Source organism: Phyllopteryx taeniolatus, chromosome 2 (genome assembly GCF_024500385.1).
Source record: "Phyllopteryx taeniolatus isolate TA_2022b chromosome 2, UOR_Ptae_1.2, whole genome shotgun sequence".
NCBI lineage: Eukaryota > Metazoa > Chordata > Actinopteri > Syngnathiformes > Syngnathidae > Phyllopteryx > Phyllopteryx taeniolatus.
In genome coordinates this window covers 37862525-37880718 of record NC_084503.1, presented here as the reverse complement: position 1 = coordinate 37880718, position 18194 = coordinate 37862525, and the positions used below count along the sequence as shown (strand labels likewise).

Here is an 18194-nt window from a genome sequence, read left to right as displayed (position 1 = left end):
TCTTTCTGTGAGGTTTAATTTAGAGTGGCCAAACATTTGCACGCATACCAGTACAATGAATAGTCTCTTAAAGCTATAATCTATGATTTCTGGCGCCCCGTAACGCTGGAATTCAGCATTACAACAAAGCCTTCATCGCTTCGATATGACGTAGGCTAAATGCTTGTCCGGCCTCCTCCTTCCAACCTCGCACTACCTCCCCACCCCCTTTTTTTTCTTCAATGCTCTCCACCAAGGAAAAGCGTTGCCTAAAACGTCAGTCACTTTCCTTCTTTACTAATAATCCGTTACCTAAACGACAAGCAGACTTTTTCTTTATGTACCATGTCTCTGATGTTTTTTAAGGTTCTCCTCCGACATGATGCTTCAATTGCTTTCAATTTGCTTTCTCTATTGCTCTGTCGACCTGCGCGCTGTCCATATATGGGCCTGCCCGTTTGTAGAGAAAATGCGTCATTTCCGTTACATCATTTTAGAACGCCACCAAGTGATCCAGCTCAGGTATGTATAGGATAGTCACTAAATATAAAAAAAATACAACTCTGAAAAGTATAGCAAGCTGTGTCAGAAGCTGATCAGCTTAATCAGCATTATGTCATCTACTCTTGAAGTGGCATGGGTGAAAATCTTTTTTTAACAACAAATTGTGTATTGTAGCTTTAAAATGTGTTGCCTTCATTTTATAATTCACCCCCCCCGCCCCATTAGCTGATTTCGGCATCTACCACACACTCCTCTACTAACTACAGACCTAACTAAGCAATAACTACCAATATGCATTTCTATCAGCACAACATCTACTTAATACAATGACTATTAACTTTTTGGGTGAAATGGGGAAGTTGCATCTTATAATGATACTGACTCATATCTATATCCTGGGAGACAGATTAAGTATTCACACTCAGGAGCTGTGGCTTCCCTGGAAATCTGTGCAATCCTGCTAATTTGCCATTGCTGCACAGCAGAACAAAGCTACCCCACCAGTGCTGCCTTAAAAGGAGGGAAACAAGAGACAGACAACATGTTCTCTGTGCAGTCCTCCCTGCTCCAGTCACCACACTGGCACCTTGTGATTGCAAATAGAATGTATAAATATGAGCAGCAGATACTCGTCTTTTCTAAATTCATGAGAGTCTCAGTGAAAGAGGTCAAGAGAATCGTATTTAGTAGAGATGTGCTTAACATCAACATACATTATGCCACAACAGTAAAGAATGTTGTTGCATACTCACTACACAGTATTATATTACACCACTTTTTTAGTTGTGTGATTCAAAACACCTATAATTAATTAGAGGCATTTTTTAAAATTAATCTAAATGATTCACATTGTAGTCGAACAAAATATTTGACAAAATAAGTAGTTTTTCAAATCAAACATTTTTTTTGTTCAGCAACTAGACAAAAAAATGGGATTTTTTTCATCAGGTTATATACACAAACAGATTACTGCAATTTTTTTATATTTCTTTTAACAAACTACAATTAAAGACTGCCGCACACCGAGCGATGCAGCTGAACCCGACTCAACTGTTGTGCAGTGTGCGGGGTTTGGCAACCTTTGTCATGAGTGGCTGATCAGTCGCAATTCAAAATTTGAATTGATGCATGCCGGTGTGACGTCACAGATTACAGCCAATCAAAATGCACATAAGATTTCACTCACGTTAAAAAATTTCTGGGTTTTAAGCAAGCGAGGGGCAGAATGTCCACCGCGTCGCCCCAAGCCATATAATTACAGTATCAAATATTGTGTTTTACAACAATACTTATCAATATTTCTAATTTATAATGTGCCCGTGGATAAAAAAGCGAAGCTTGTGGCCAAAATGTATGCGCGCGGTACGTACAGTGCTGGATACGTTCAAACGAATGGGAGCAAGCGAGCCTCTTTTAAAATATCCTCACTCATGAGTGAACAAAAGTGTTCGTGTAATTAACAGTGACCGATTGAAGGTACCAAATCTGTGTTTTGGGAGGGTTAAAGAGCCCTCAGCAAGCTTGCGCCTCCTCCCAGTTCAACCTCTAGCAGGCTGTGTTTGAGGCTACCAAAAGCCTCTGTAACACAGGGTAATTGAGTGGAGACCAGATAAGGAAACTGGCTGATGTGCTGCTATGTACAGAGAGACGACAAGGGGGGATTAAGGGTGGTTGTTGTTGTCCTCAGAGCATCAGGATCATTTGACTGCTCTCTCTGGATTGGCAAAGGAATGTCTGCAGCAACAAAACACATTTTATTGGCCCCATTCGCATAATTGAGACTTCGTTCGAATGAGCAGTGTGTCTTTGCTGGTGAAAACTTTTCTTTGTAGTAAAACAAGATATTTTAGAATGGCACTGGCACATTTTTCTATACAGAACTAGATCCATAACTTCCTGCATGTACAGGAACTGTGAAAATGTTTCATGCTTAAATTCAAGTCAATATCATCAATACACTTTGACACTTTAGGTTTAATTCAAAACTTTTTTTTATTGTTGTAAAATGTATAAAAGTATGACAAATACACAGGTTGTGTGTTTTGTGTTTTCTTTAGGTTTTAGCAGCTTTTTTTGACATCATGGTAGACATCCTATTATTGCAGGGATCCACAACGTATTTGTTGCATTTGTTAGACAGTACATAGTCAGCAATCATGTTGCTGTGTGAAGGTGCCACCATGTTCTGAGTCAATGCTGACCAAAAATATCCGCCCTGCTGCTAGTTAACCCTGTCACTCTCCTCACCTCACCTCAGCTCCGTATTTTGAGTTTTGTTGCTTATTCCAAAAAAGTAGTTTCCACCAGTCTTACCGTGTGTGTCATCACTTCTAACAATAATGTAACATTAAAAATGTTAACAAGTGGCTGTCTCACCCTTCCATTTTCTCTTATGTTCCATCCCGAGTTTTACGCTCACAACATGCTGGTATTTTAGTGACACTGAGAGCTAAAAAGAAATCAGCTGGTTCGAGAGCATTCTCTATTATGGATGCATACTCCGGAATGCCCTACCTGTGGAAATTAGAGCGGCTTCCACTTTAGAAATGTTTAAATGTTAAATTTTTAACATTTTTTTCTACACTCTTGGTTTTGGTTAAACCACACCTAGTCTGGAACTAATCTCTTGTCCTTCCTCAAGCATTGACATCTATATTTTGGCCTGTTTTACTGCCACTTCTCCTCTATCCCCCCTCCTCTGCTGCTCAGAGAGGGGTCTAGTTGTTGATGAGGACTCTGCATTGACTGCCTGGGAAAGGTCCTGAGGAGAACCCCTTTCCCTGACAGGTCTGCCTGCGGCACTTTAGTTCATTAAATGGACTCTCATGCTGTCTAAACTAACATTGTACAACATTATATCATGTGATAAATGTTGCCCACTTGTATCCATTGCAGCCTGGTCATTCTGGAAGTGGGATCTCTTCATCTGTGATCCCTTCTCAAGGTTACTCCCCCCCCCCCCCCCCCAAATGGGTTTCCTCAGAGTTTTTTCCTGCCCAGATGGGGGGTCTCGAACAGGTGATTTAATTTTTGCACACTATGACGATTAAGAATGTTGACAAGTTACGTAAAGTTGCTGGAACAGTTGACATTTTATAATGCTGACAGTTTGAACTGGGAGTAAATTATTTCAATTAGAATAATTATTTCCATCCCTCCATTTTTATAGCGCTCCTTATGAGGGTTGCTGGCGACTTGGAACCTATCCCAGGCTGACCTCGGCAAGAGGTGGAGTACAATCTGAATTGGTCACCAGCCAATCACAGTTGTACAATATTAGTATTTCTATGGGGAAAATGTTCATGCTCCACTTGGCACTCAATTGAACTTCAAAACAATGGAGTGGGTGAATCTTATTTGCTGCTAACCAATAAATAATTGTCTCCTCTCATGTCTTTTCCTGTTTTCCTACTGTTGTCAGTACTTGGGCACTAAATAGCATTGAGTTGTCGCTTTTCTATCCAGCTGCTCTTTCTATCAGCTGTCATCACTTTCATGAGACCGTCGCTGCCAAATAATTATCTGCGTCCCGGCTTTGCTATTTCAGGGCCACAGCTCCGTGATTTTGTGTACTATTCTTGGGCGCTCCATCAGTAGCGTTCAAGGCTATGACGTCACCCTGTCGGCAGCTGTTGACATCTTTCCTCAATCCTCACGCCCACTCGCTCTGCTCGGCGAAATGCTGAGCAATAGCTTAATGCTGTTGAGGATAAAGTGCGCGTTCTACCTCCTACACTCTTGTAAAATTGGAGAATGAATACCGTGGAACTTCTGAGGTCAAACCTAATATGTTTGGGGATGCTAATCCATTTTGTTTGGATTTTAATCTCTGTTAAAAGTTAAAAACAAACTGCTACAGGGACAGATGCACTTTACACATTTCACTTTTTAACATTCTTATTCTTACTGTCAATAGAGACAACTGTAAAAAAAATTACAGAATACTGTCTTAACATACTATGAACAAAAATAGAAACATAAGACTTTTGGTTTTGTTCCCATTTTTCATGAGCTGAAATCAAATACATAAATAAGACTTTTTATATGTAGATAAAAGGCCTATTTCTCTCAAATTGTTCACAAATCTTTCTAAATCTGCATTAGTGAGCGCTCCTTCTTTGCCGAGATAATCCATCCACCTCACAGGGGTTGCATTTGAAAATGATGATTAGACAATCTGCCTTTGGCTGCCCGCAGTGTCATCACACAGTACAAGGTCACAGATGTTGCAAGTTTTGGGTGAAGCATGCAAACGGCATGCTGACTGCATCAATGTCCATCAGAGCTCTTGCCTATATGGACCGAATGTCTCCCACCCCACCAAATAAATAAATAAATAAATAAACATATATATATATATATATATATATATATATATATATATATATATATATATATATATATATATATATATATATATATATATATATATATGGGTGCTTATTAGTATTTCACATTACATTTAAATTGATTATTTCAATAACCAGTAGTGGGCCTGCCTTATTTTTGTCATCATCATGTCATTAGCATCACAAGATTAATCAATTTTTAATCAATATGCCATTGTGGCGGTAATAACATTTCTCTAGGGTATCTGACAAAAAGACCAAATAAAAAAAAAATCTTTATTCAATATATATATACATAAACAGATTCTGACTCACAGAAAGTTATATACAGTTTTGAGAAAAATGAAAATCAAAAGTTTTTTGTTTTTTTTGACCAAAGCAGGTTGATTATACCTTGACTACAAAAATCTACCGAAATGTCATCATTTCCTTGATTTTGTACATTTTCAGTGTTCATGGAGGACCAACTGGATTGGTCATAATATAATCTTTACCTGATCCTAAATTTACAGCTGCACTTAAAATTCATTAACATTGCCTTAGTCAGATCACTTGAAATGAATATAACACTTCAGCATTAAATCAAGCTGTGTCATGGGTGTGTGTTGAGGATTATGTTGTGATACGGTCACAAAGCGAGATTGGAGGAAAGGGGTAATGAACCCTGGGGTCCAGTGCTGGCCAACTAATAACCCAGTTTTATCATCGTACAACTTCCTGCAGCCTCCTCTCCTGGGAAGGCCTGCTGGAAGACCGCTGATAAAAACCCTGGCTGTGGTTCACATGCCTCTGGGAACAAGAGAGAGAGCAGGAACAGTTTGGTGAGAGAAAAGGAGTAGGTGAAAGACTGTTTAATAGTCACAGAAACATTTCAAGAATCCACTGTAATAAGCAGTATACCTCTTAACATGCTCAAAGCAATAAAATGATGGGAAGTCCTGCCCACGACGAGACATTTTGTTATAGCCGTGTTAATGTTGAACAGTAGCAAAGAGAGTGAGTGAACGAGGGGAGGGAGGATGGTTATTTTGGTGTTTTGGGGCCCCCAGATGACAGTATAAGTCCAGTCAGAGGATCGGCATGCTGGACACCAGGCACGACAAACCATGGGAGCAAGGACCAGGAAGAAGAGCAATTATACTCACAGAGCTTAAGAGGATCCCAGGGTACCACGTTGGCTTCCTATGCTGGGAAAGACAAGCGCTGACGCAAAAAGAAAGGAGTAAAGTTGGACATTTTGTGGAAGTGCTGGAAACTAAATGTGAGAAATGTGTCAAAGGAGAAAAACAGAATATTCACTGGTGCTTAAAGGCTAAAAAAAGAGGGAGGAATTTTTTGTATAATTAATCACTTGTGGCTTGGTATAAATGAGTTATTGACACATTGTTGAGACAAAAGTGATGTACAATTGGTGTACAACCCCAATTCCAATGAAGTTGGGACATTGTGTTAAACATAAATAAAAACAGAATCTAATGATTTGCAAATCATGTTCAACCTATATTTAATTGAATACACTACAAAGACACGATATTTAATGTTCAAACTGATAAACTTCATTGTTTTTAGCAAATAATCATTAACTGGTTACCATTGTGTTACAAACACCTTTTCTTTTAACAACATTCAATAAACGTTTTGGGAACTGAGGACACTAATTGTTGAAGCTTTGTAGGTGAAATTCTTTCCCCATTCTTGGGAACAGCTTCAGCTGTTCAACAGTCCGGGGTCTCCATTGCCATATTTTACGCTTAATAATGCGCCACACATTTTCAATGGGAGACAGGTCTGGACTGCAGGCAGGCCAGTCTAGTACCCGGACTCTTTTACTACGAAGCCACGCTGTTGTAACACATGCAGAATGTGGTTTGGCATTGTCATTGGCTTTTGAACTTTGCGTCCTTAACACTCCGGATGGTTCTTTTCCTCTTTGGCCCGGAGGACACGACGGCCATAATTTCCAAAAACAATGTGAAATGTGGCAGCACGGTGGACGACTGGTTAGAGCGTCTGCTTCACAGTTCCGAGGACGGGGGTTCAATCCCCGGCCCCGCCTGTGTGCAGTTTGCATGTTCTCCCCGTGCCTGCGTGGGTTTTCTCCGGGCACTCCGGTTTCCTCCCACATCCCAAAAAACATGCATGGTAGGTTGATTGACAACTCTAAATTGCCCGTAGGTGTGAATGTGAGTGCGAATGGTTGTTTGTTTGTATGTGCCCTGCAATTGGCTGGCAATCAGTTCAGGGTGTACCCCGCCTCCTGCCCGATGATAGCTGGGACATTGTCCTTAAACTGTTCGACTATTTTCTCACGCACTTGTTCACAAAGAGGTGAACCTCGTCCCATCTTTGCTTGTGAGTGACTGAGCAATTCAGGGAAGCTCCTCTTATACCCAATCATGGCACCCACCTGTTCCCAATTAGCCTGTTCACCTGTGGGATGTTCCAAACAGGTGTTTGATGAGCATTCCTCAACTTCCTCAGTCTTTTTTGCTGCCTGTCCCAGCTTTTTTGTAACGTGTTGCCGCCATAAAATTCTAAGTTAATGATTATTTGCTAAAAACAATCAGGTTTATCAGTTTGAACATTAAATATCTTGTCTTTGTAGTGTATTCAATTAAATATAGCTTGAACATGATTTGCAAATCATTGTATTCTGTTTTTATTTATGTTTAACACAACGTCCCAATTTCATTGGAATTGGGGTTGTATGTCCTAAATATGAAGCCCCGCCGCACATCAAAGCGACTGAATGTGTTGTGACCCGTAGACAGTACGTGTACCAGTACGCTACAATATTTCATCATAATACATCCATCCATCCATCCATCCATCCATCCATTTTCTGAGCCGCTTCTCCTCACTAGGGTCGCGGGCGTCCTGGAGCCTATCCCAGCTGTCATCGGGCAGGAGGCGGGGTACACCCTGAACTGGTTGTCATCATAATACAATGCCAGGAAATGGATATTTGTGAGACAGTTGGCAATGATCGGCACATTTTAGCCACAAGTACATATGAAATTATAAATATTGTATTACTGGAAAACACAATACTCTATAGGTCCTGTATATATTGTATTGGTACAAACCACTAACGTTGGGAATTGCAGATCATTGCTTTGAATAAATAAATAAGCGAGGCTAGTGAGCAAATTTTAGGGAGACAGTTTTTTGTTTTTTTTCCCCAACATCTTAGCAGGACAGACAAAGGCTGTATCGTAATTCTTTTGTTGACAGTGCAGTGAGAGCGGGTGAGAATGTGCATCCAGTGCATCACAGCCTAACACGTAAAGAAGATTTTCAGATTGCGGAATGTTCTCACATGTCCGAAGGGTGTCTGCTTTTCTTTAAGATGATATATTCTGATACAGTCCATCATATTTGTCTCCGGCATTGTAATTCTGCGTTATCACGTTCGCATGAGTGTTTTACGCCATTAATAAACCGTATCTCACCGGCCTGTTTCTGCCCCATCTCATTAATGTGGAGGACGTTTTAAGTACTACTATATTTGTGCCTGTAACATTAGCTATGAACTGATGAGCTATGCTCCATTAATTTTTCTGTTTTATGATAAGAATTATAGCTATTTTTAATCATTTTTCTCCAGCCACATTTGTTAAGGTAAAAATATCATAACTAGATGTAAAATAACCATTTATGCCATTGCCAATGATGGAGTTCAGTATATTTCATGTGAAAAGCTTTCAAGTTTTTTTTTCACTCTAAAAGAGCTTTTTCCCGGTAATGCTATTTTTCAGAGAAATACAAATTACCCGAGCTGTCTCATGTTTAAAAGCTGTTTTAGACAAATAAATGATTGTAATTTCCCAACAAATGTGTTATAACAACCTCACCGAAATGACTTGACAGTATTGCTTGCACAATATCTTTAAACGTTAATGTTAAAAAATATACTGTCCAAGTGCACTTAATGCAGACTTAGTTTGTATCTATGTTTTTCTATTTAGGGGCATTTCAGGAGTAAGTTTGAAATACATTTTCTGGGGGTTATTCTAGTGTCTTTCTTCTTCGTATGTTGCATTCTTAAAGTAGAACTAAAAGTGCTCAAGAAGAGACTGGCATGCTCTTGCTATTTTCAAGGATTCAGATTTGAGCAATTATCCTTTACAAATGAAATGTTGACTTACGGTACCTCATTTTTATTGCTTAGTCGCCTCACCCATAGTTCAATGTTTTCTGAAAACAAGAAAACAAAATAAACAAACAAGAACAGTCCAGTTCCCTCGATTGAACCGACCTGGATGATTAAGATTTTAAGAAAACAATTTTTGCAAACACACTGGTATTTTGTATTGATATTTTGACAGTAAATTAAAAGTGACTTGGGCAATGACGGTATTAGGCTAACGATGTATTTATTTAAACAACAATATCAAATTCTTGCGATTTCTTTAGGTTTCAGAATTAAATGACATTACTGTGTATAGTGGTTCAGTTGCAGTGACTCTTCATTGCAAGTGAAGCCTGCTGAATGTTTTATTTTTTTTCGAAGAGAAAAAAAATTTGAAGCATGGCGTAAGCGGAGAGGGCCCTCAACGACGCTGTCTGTCTGTCTGCGTGGGCGGGGCTGACGCACAATGTTGAATGAATTCCATTAGAGCCTAAATTACCTTTAATAATACAACAACAGGCAATTAGTGGGGCGCCATTAGCATGGTACCGAGGTGTTTGCTCGTGCGTGTGGCACAGGCCAAACATATGGTTCGGCTCACGGCGAGCCCGCCGTTATAAAGCTAACATTGTCATGACTGATGTATGGTGGCGTGGTCGTGAGCTCTGAAAGATCCATTTGTCTTCTCAATTAAAGCTGAGAGGGGGAAGACAGGAACGGGATACGGGGGCAGGGAGGTTGCGGTGGTGGGATTCTACCCCCTGTGCGGTCCGCACTTAGGAACATGTGGCGGGGGCCGAAGCCAGCCTATGTATGTGTGTGTTTGTAAGAGACTGAACAAGTGTGTGTCAGACTGTTGGATGCAGGCCAGATGAAGCCTGGGAGTTGTTTTGGCAGCTTCTTTTTTTTTTAACCTAAAAACGTCCCCCCTACTCCCGCCCATTTTCCCGCCTCCTCCCCTATCTTTTCCTTGCCATAGTCCCCATTTTGCCATGGAGTCAGGAATCTCTTCCCCAGGGCAGGGACCGCTTTAATGTGGATAGTCCGGCAAAGGCAATCAGAGACCCAGACCCTTCTACGCCAAACCCACACACGCACGCACACACACGGACGTGCACACACAAAAACACAAACTCATGACAAACAAACACACACATGCACACACACATTAATACACACAAAAACATACAAACACACACGGGATCACAAAAACATGCACAAACCACAACACTCAATCACATGCACAAAAACACACATACACAAAACATAAACATGCAAAATAAAATCACACACATATGCAAACACAAAAATGCACAAACACACACACAGACAGAGACAAACACACACACACACACACATGCACACAAAAACACACAAACACAAAAACACACACACAAACGCAAACAAAAAACACCCACACAAAACACACCCACCCATACATACACACGCACGAAAACACACAAACACACACATATAAACACAAAAACACAAGACAAATACAAAAACACACATGCAAACACACTCACAAAAAGGAAACACACACACACATGACTGAACCCAAAAAACAAAAAAATACAAACACACACACACACACACACAATTATAAAAACACACTACCACAAAACCACACAAACCCCAACATACAAACACATACACAAAAACACGAGCACACACATAATTACACACAAAAACATACAAACACACACACGCGATTACAAAAACACGAAGAAAAAAATGCACAAACCGCCACACTCAATCACATGCACAAAAACACACACATACACACACATTAACTCGCAAAATAAAAGCACACACATATGCAAACACAAAAATGCACAAACACACACACAGATGCACACAAACACACACACAAACACAAACGCAAACAAAAAACACCCACACAAAACACACTCACCCAAACATACACATGAACGAAAACACACAAACACACACATATAAACACAAAAACACAAGACAAATACAAAAACACATACGGGCAAACACAACTGAACCCAAAAAACAAAAAAATATACACACACAGAGACACACACACACACAATCATAAAAACACACTACCACAAAACCACATAAACCCCAACATACGAACACGTGCACAAAAACACGAGCGCACACAGACACACACACACACACACACACACATGATTACACACAAAAACCCCAAAACACAAACAGACACATACGATCACAAAAACACACTAAGGCAAAAATGCACGAACCGCAACACCAAATCACATACACAAAAACAAAAACACACACATACACAAACAGGCAAAATACACAGCACACACATTTACCAACACAAAAATGCACAAACACACACACTGACACACACATACACACACACACGCAAACACACAAAAACACAAACGCAAACAAAAACACCCACACAAAACACACCCACACAAATATACACACGCATGAAAACACACAAACACACACATGTAAACACAAAAACACAAGACAAATACAAAAACACAAGAAAAATACAAAAACACACACGCAAACACAAACTCACAAAAAGCAAACACACACACACAACCGAACCCAAAAAACAAAAAATACACAGACACACACACACACACACACGCAGAGACACACACACACACACACACAATCATAAAAACACACTACCACAAAACCACACAAACCCCAACATACAAGCACATACATAAAAACACGAACACACCCACAAAAATTACACGCATACACAAAAACACACACACACACACCACTTATCTGACTTGACGACATGGCGTGTATGTTCTCTATTTCCCTCCTCCACCTCACACTGTCTCACCATCAAGTTAGCCAGATAAGGCCTAATTAGGGGAAAGAGGAGAGAAGGGGGCAATTATTTCAAGGCTTTTACTCAGCCAAGCAGTATTCATCCATTAGGGCATCGTTCTTAACAGGCGCTTCAATAATTATTCTATCTACAAAGACATTCTTTGATGCTTGTCAGCTCATCCGGTTCATACATGCTGTTTTTTCCCATCTGACTTTATCAGAGGAATTAACCCAAGCACCACAGCACTTAGAATATGTTATTTATAGCCCCCCTTTTTTTCTTTTTTTTTTTTTTTTTTGGTAACTGATGGTTGTGACTTTGGAAGTTTACTGTGTGATTCATTCACCTACGCCTTAATGGAGTCTCGGTGGTTTCTAAGTCATCACCATATTGAAAATGTGCCTAAACGGTAGGTAGGTACAAAGGAGTAGTACCATAGGTTTTGACAAAAAAGAAAGACAAGTCTCGAAGAATAAAGTCAGAATTATGACAACAAAGTCAAAATATTATGACAATGAATATTTCCAAAACAAATAAAGAAATGTGTATTATTTTGAGAAAAAAAGTACAGGTAGTTACAATATATTGCAATAAAACAGTCACAACCTTTCAAGTCACATCAAGAGCATCAGCATAGACACATTTAACTGTTCCTGAGAAAGTATCAAAATATGACAAGTCTCTCGTGAGCAACAGCAGCTACTTTCTGTTTGCTTACTACTTATCCTCACTAGGGTCACGGATGGCTTATAATAAAAATCATAATTTTCTGCCTTTTCAGGGTGGCCCTGATACTCCTAGTTAACAAAAGGCTCGTGGATTCACAATGTGGTGATATGAAATCATTACCAATCTAAATAATCACTTAGTGATTGACTGTTATGGTAATGTTCCCACTTTAGCTACTTGGTTGCACCCAGCGAAGCTGCAGGGTGATTGGTGTTCGTTTAATTCTCGCTATAAGACACGCATGAGAGTTAATAATAAATACAAAGACAAACCAGGGCACTCCTGAACATGACAAGCTTGATTACTGCCATAAGGGACCAATAAGAAAACACTCACCCAAACACAATCTGTCATGTAGAGCCCAAGGTGATCTGCAACATTGTGACTAAACAACTCTTTGTAATCTCGCTCTTTAATTACAGTTGTTCACACTTTTACTGTGGAAATTTTGATCACGAAAGATCCCTAATGGGACAAGCCTAAGGAAAAAGAAGTAGATAAAGCAAACCAAAGTTGAACGTTTCGGCCATAATTCTGAAAGGTATTTTGGTCGCAAGCACAACACTGCTCATCAGAAGAACATCATACCTACAGTGAAGCATGGTGGTGGCAACATTATGCTTTGGGGATCTTTTCCTTTAGCTGGAATAAAGGCTTTAGGCAAGATGGAGGGAATTATGAACAGTTCAAAATGACAGTCACTGTTAGCGCAAAACCTTCAGGCTTCTGATCAAAAAAAAAGCAAAAAGAACATGTCAGAAAAAGCCGGCTGAACTTCATTTGCAGTTGATTAGTGCTGACTCCCATTTCATGGGTTTGAATGTGATTAGTTAATTCTGAACACAGCTATATGGGTAACCACATTATCTCAGTTGTTATTTTTTACTTCCCTTCTTGAAAATATGTCCCCCCCCCCCCAGTTAAATTGTGAAGATTATAGGTCACATTAATGGTGGAAAAGGTTTTGAAATCATTTATCTTGGTCTCATTTTTTACATCACATAAATCTGGCATTTTGAACAGGGGTGTGTAGACGTTTTTATATCCACTGTAGATGATAATGATAAAAGATGCACCTAACTGTATGTTGTTGTCTGTATGTTGTTTGTTCTGGTTGGAAAAAGTAAAGCACTTTAATGAGTTTGTGCCAGAACCATTTTTGGGCTATCTGAAAAAATGTTTTGTATTTGTTTAGGATTTTTGGTACTCCAAGTTTGTCCAGTTGGAACATTATTATTATAATTATTATTTTAACATATTCCCAGTAAATTCTCACCTGAGTCAGCACTTTGAGGATGTTTTGGAATTGTAGATACTTTCATTTGCGCAACATTAACACAATGTTAATGGAGGTCAGGAGAACAAGCTTACTTTGCACAATATAATACTGTATATAATAAATGTCCTACAGTAATCCACCCTCCATTGCGGGGATTTCAGACCACCCTCGCGATAAGTGAAATCCATGATAGAAAAATTCCCAATTTAAAATACACCCTAGAGATGAGTTTTAGGCACTTGAATTTTTCAAGGTCTTTAAACACACTTTTAAAACAACACAAACACATTTAAACTCATTTCATATATTGAAAGAGAGAGAGAGAGAGAGAGAAATAAATGGATAACAGAAAAATATTGTAACAAACAGTATTAATAATTAGAGTAACAGCTGTAATCACACAAAAAATAAATCTGCGATATGGCGGGACAGCGAAGCGTGAATGTGATATAGCGGGGATTTACTGGACATGCTATTTAAAACATCAGGTGTATAAGGTACAAGCTGGAAAAGTTCCTTGCACGCCTATATGATTATTAAGTTAAAACACGCATTATGATGGTGACCGTTTGACCCTGAAACAGATTATTTATTTGCCATTATTTCCTCACAGGAACAATAGAATCTAAATTTAAAAAAAATAAAATAAAATTGGAGCATCAGAACATCCTGAATAGGATTGTGTTCGACATTGGAGGTTCCAACTGTGTTCAGATCAGCTCAATTTCTCTCTTAAATTAAGCAAAGCAAAGCTTACAGTGATGTCGGAGGTGACTGTAATTCCATCTTGGACATGCACACGCGCACACATGCGCACACTCGGACAGGTTGTGCCAGAGCTACAGAGAAATCCTAAGAAAAGCTGTATTGTTCTCCAAATTCTCATGCTGTCCAACAGCTCCTAATTGGCCCTTCTCATTATACACGGTGCTGGTGGTATGCAGTGAAATGGAATCGCACTTCTAAGAGGTGCAGAGGAAGCGCACTGTATGCTCAGCGTGTGATGCTTTTTAATTCAAGGTCTCATCCAATTCCCCGCTGCAGCATATGTTAGAACATCTGGAGCGCGCCTTCGCCGTCTCTCTGTGTGCGTTGTATGAATGTTGGCCACTTGGAGTGTTCGGAACTATTCGGTAGTCTCTGCTTTTGTGTGGGACCGTATTGCAAGCATATCCGATGCTCTTCTACGGAGCTGTGGACATACTGTACCGTTTAGAAAGGATAAAATTATAACAGCATGGATAAAAACCTGTAACTGGTTCCAAAAAAACAGACATTATGAGGGCAGTCAAAGAACACACATCTCTGCCAAGGCTGAAATATTTGCCACCTGAAAAATTAATAAGTGAAGACTGAGGATCCCTAGCCAAAAGCAGACATTGAGATGGACAATTTCTATATTTTTCCCCTTGGATTTTGTTCTTGATCCAAGGAATAACATTTAAAAAGATCCTACATAATTACAACAATTTACCACCTGAACCTGAAAAGAGGACTACTAAGTGTCTCATTTTTCATATTAAATTTAAATTTCAATCCACAGTCTGGATCATTTATCCATTTTGTGCCACTTATACGGCTCAAGATTGAATAATTTCCTGATCAGCAGAGTTGGGGAGTAAAAAGCTACATCTACTCCATTACATTTACTCAAGTAACATTTGAGATAAATTGCACTTGTCAGAGTCGCTTTAATAAAACGTATGTTTTACTTGTAATTTTTTTTTAAAAGAAGAAACATACCTTTTACTCCGTGACATTGAGCTCTCTACTTGAGGAATCATGTTTGACTCCATTTGACCAATCAGACAGAGCAGAAATCTATATTCGCCCTACACATAGGCTCCAGTAAAGGAATATATGGAATACAAAAAAAAAAAAAAAACAACGGCTACTGTATGTCATGTTCTTTCATCTGCATATGCTTAAAAAATTTCAGGATTTCAGCCTACAAGAACGCCACTAGGAAGTAGAGAAACATACTAAAACCCCAATTCCAATGAAGTTTTTATTTATGTTTCACACAACGGTGTGAAACATAAATAAAAACAGATTACAGTGATTTGCAAATAATGTTCAACCTATATTTAATTGAATACACTACAAAGACAAGATATCTAATGTTCAAACTGATCAACTTTATTGTTTTTAGCAAATAATCATTAACTTAGAATTTTATGGCTACAGCACGTTACAAAAAAGCTGGGACAGGCGGCAACAAAGACTGAGAAAGTTGAGGAATGCTCATCAAACACCTGTTTGGAACATCTCACAGGTGAACAGGCTAATTGGGAACAGGTGGGTGCCCTGATTGGGTATAAAAGGAGCTTCCCTGAATTGCTCAGTCATTAACAAGCAAAGATGGGGCAAGGTTCACCTCTTTGTGAACAAGTGTGTGAGAAAATAGTTGAACAGTTTAAGGACAATGTTCCTCAATGTACAATTGCAAGGAATTTAGGGATTTCATCATCTACGGTCCATAATATTATCAAAAGGTTCAGAGAATCTGGAGAAAACACTGCATGTAAGCGGCAAGGCCGAAAACCAACATTGAATGCCCGTGACCTTCGATCCCTCAGGCAGCACCGCATCAAAAACCGACATCAATGTGTAAAGGAAATCACCACATGGGCTAAGGAACACTTCAGAAAACCAATGTCAGTAAATACAGTTCGGCGCTACATCCGTAAGTGCAACTTGAAACTCTACTATGCAAAGCAAAAGCCATTTATCAACAACACCCAGAAACTCCGTCGGCTTCTCTGGGCCCGAGCTCATCTAAGATGGTTGAAAAGTGTTCTGTGGTCCGACGAGTCAACATTTCAAATAGTTTTTGGAAATGGTGGATGTCGTGTACTCCGGGCCAAAAAGGAAAAGAACCACCTGGACTGTTATGGACGCAAAGTTCAAAAGCCAGCATCTGTGATGGTATGGGGCTGTGTTAGTGCCAATGGCATGGGTAACTTACACATCTGTGAAGGCACCATTAATGCTGAAAGGTACATACAGGTTTTGGAGAAACATATGCTGCCATCCAAGCAACATCTTTTTACTGGACGACCCTGCTTATTTCAGCAAGAAAATGCCAAGCCACATTCTGCACGTGTTACAACAGTGTGGCTTCGTAGTAAAAGAGTGCGGGTACTAGACTGGCCTGCCTGCAGTCCAGACCTGTCTCCCATTGAAAATGTGTGACGCATTATGAAGCGTAAAATACGACAACGGAGACCCCGGACTGCAATTAGTGTCCTCAGTTCCCCAACGTTGATTGAATGTTGTTAAAAGAAAAGGTGAGGTAACGCAGTGATAAACATGACCCTGTCCCAGCTATTTTGTAACGTGTTGCAGACATAAAATTCTAAGTTAATGATTATTTTCTAAAAACAATAAAGTTTAACAGTTTGGACATTAAATATATTGTCTTTTTAGTGTATTCAATTAAATATAGGTTGAACATGATTTGCAAATCATTGAATTCTGTTTTTATTTATCTTTAACACGTCCCAACTTCATTGGAATAGGGGTTGTAGATGCCGTCTCAGTGTGCATTTACAAAAAGTAATGCTCTGCGGAATAAAAAGCAGCAGGTGAACAAGAGCACACGAATGCAAAATGTAGTGCGACCCCGTCAGTCCCGTTTGAGCTCTCAGTTCCTCGCTCTAAGAAAGGGAGCAGGGCAAAAAAGCAATCTGCAACGTATGCACGGCGCCCAAGATAAAGATGTAAGATGTGCAGAACTCACATTGAATTTGAGTAATAAAACAAACGTCAGCATAGCTGATTAATGGGGGTAAATCCACCCGAACTTAAACACAATCAAATTATTACATAATTATACAACTAACAATCTCTGTCTTGTGAGATTATTGTCCTGTTTCATGTGTAAACAAAGAAAAATAATTTAAAACCATTAATTGTAGCTGAATTTGCCTTTGTTTATTTCATTTTAAAAATGTTGGTTTTAAAGTGATACTGTTGAGCAACATTTGAATTAGCGTCTTGCACATTTTTGTCTAGTTGACATTCATGCGCTATTTAAAAAAAATAAATCATAAATGACTCACCAATTAGTGAGAACTAAAATGTTTACTTTATATTCTAAACTAACAATTCTCTCATTTGAGTAAAATTTTTGGCTACTCTACCACCCTCTGATGATCAATAATCAGTTAAAGTTTCATCCATTGTATAATTTTTTTTTTTTTAAATATGACGCTTATATTTTAGAATACCAGCCCATTGAAAAAAAAATGACATGACATCAAAATCTGTAGCAATAAAATTGGACACAAACAAACAAATGGGCAGCCTATGCCAATGTAAACGTACTCCTTGACGGAGGGGATAAGTTGCACACACACCAATCTGTCAAAGAGTAAGGAAACACCGCGCGCTTTGACGTGGTTTTCGAAC

General features: G+C 39.2%; 1 long non-coding RNA gene across 2 annotated transcripts; it reads left to right on the top strand.

The window, feature by feature from the left end:
• Positions 1-226: 226 nt before the first annotated feature.
• LOC133466237 (uncharacterized) lies at positions 227-3813 on the top strand. 2 transcript variants are annotated; one of them, XR_009784901.1, is made up of 5 exons: positions 227-255; positions 346-501; positions 3193-3270; positions 3379-3501; positions 3653-3813. It is a non-coding gene; the product is annotated as an uncharacterized LOC133466237 (long non-coding RNA). The 2 variants fall into 2 exon arrangements; XR_009784900.1 differs by having other exon boundaries at positions 238-501.
• The last annotated feature ends 14381 nt before the right edge of the window (positions 3814-18194 follow it).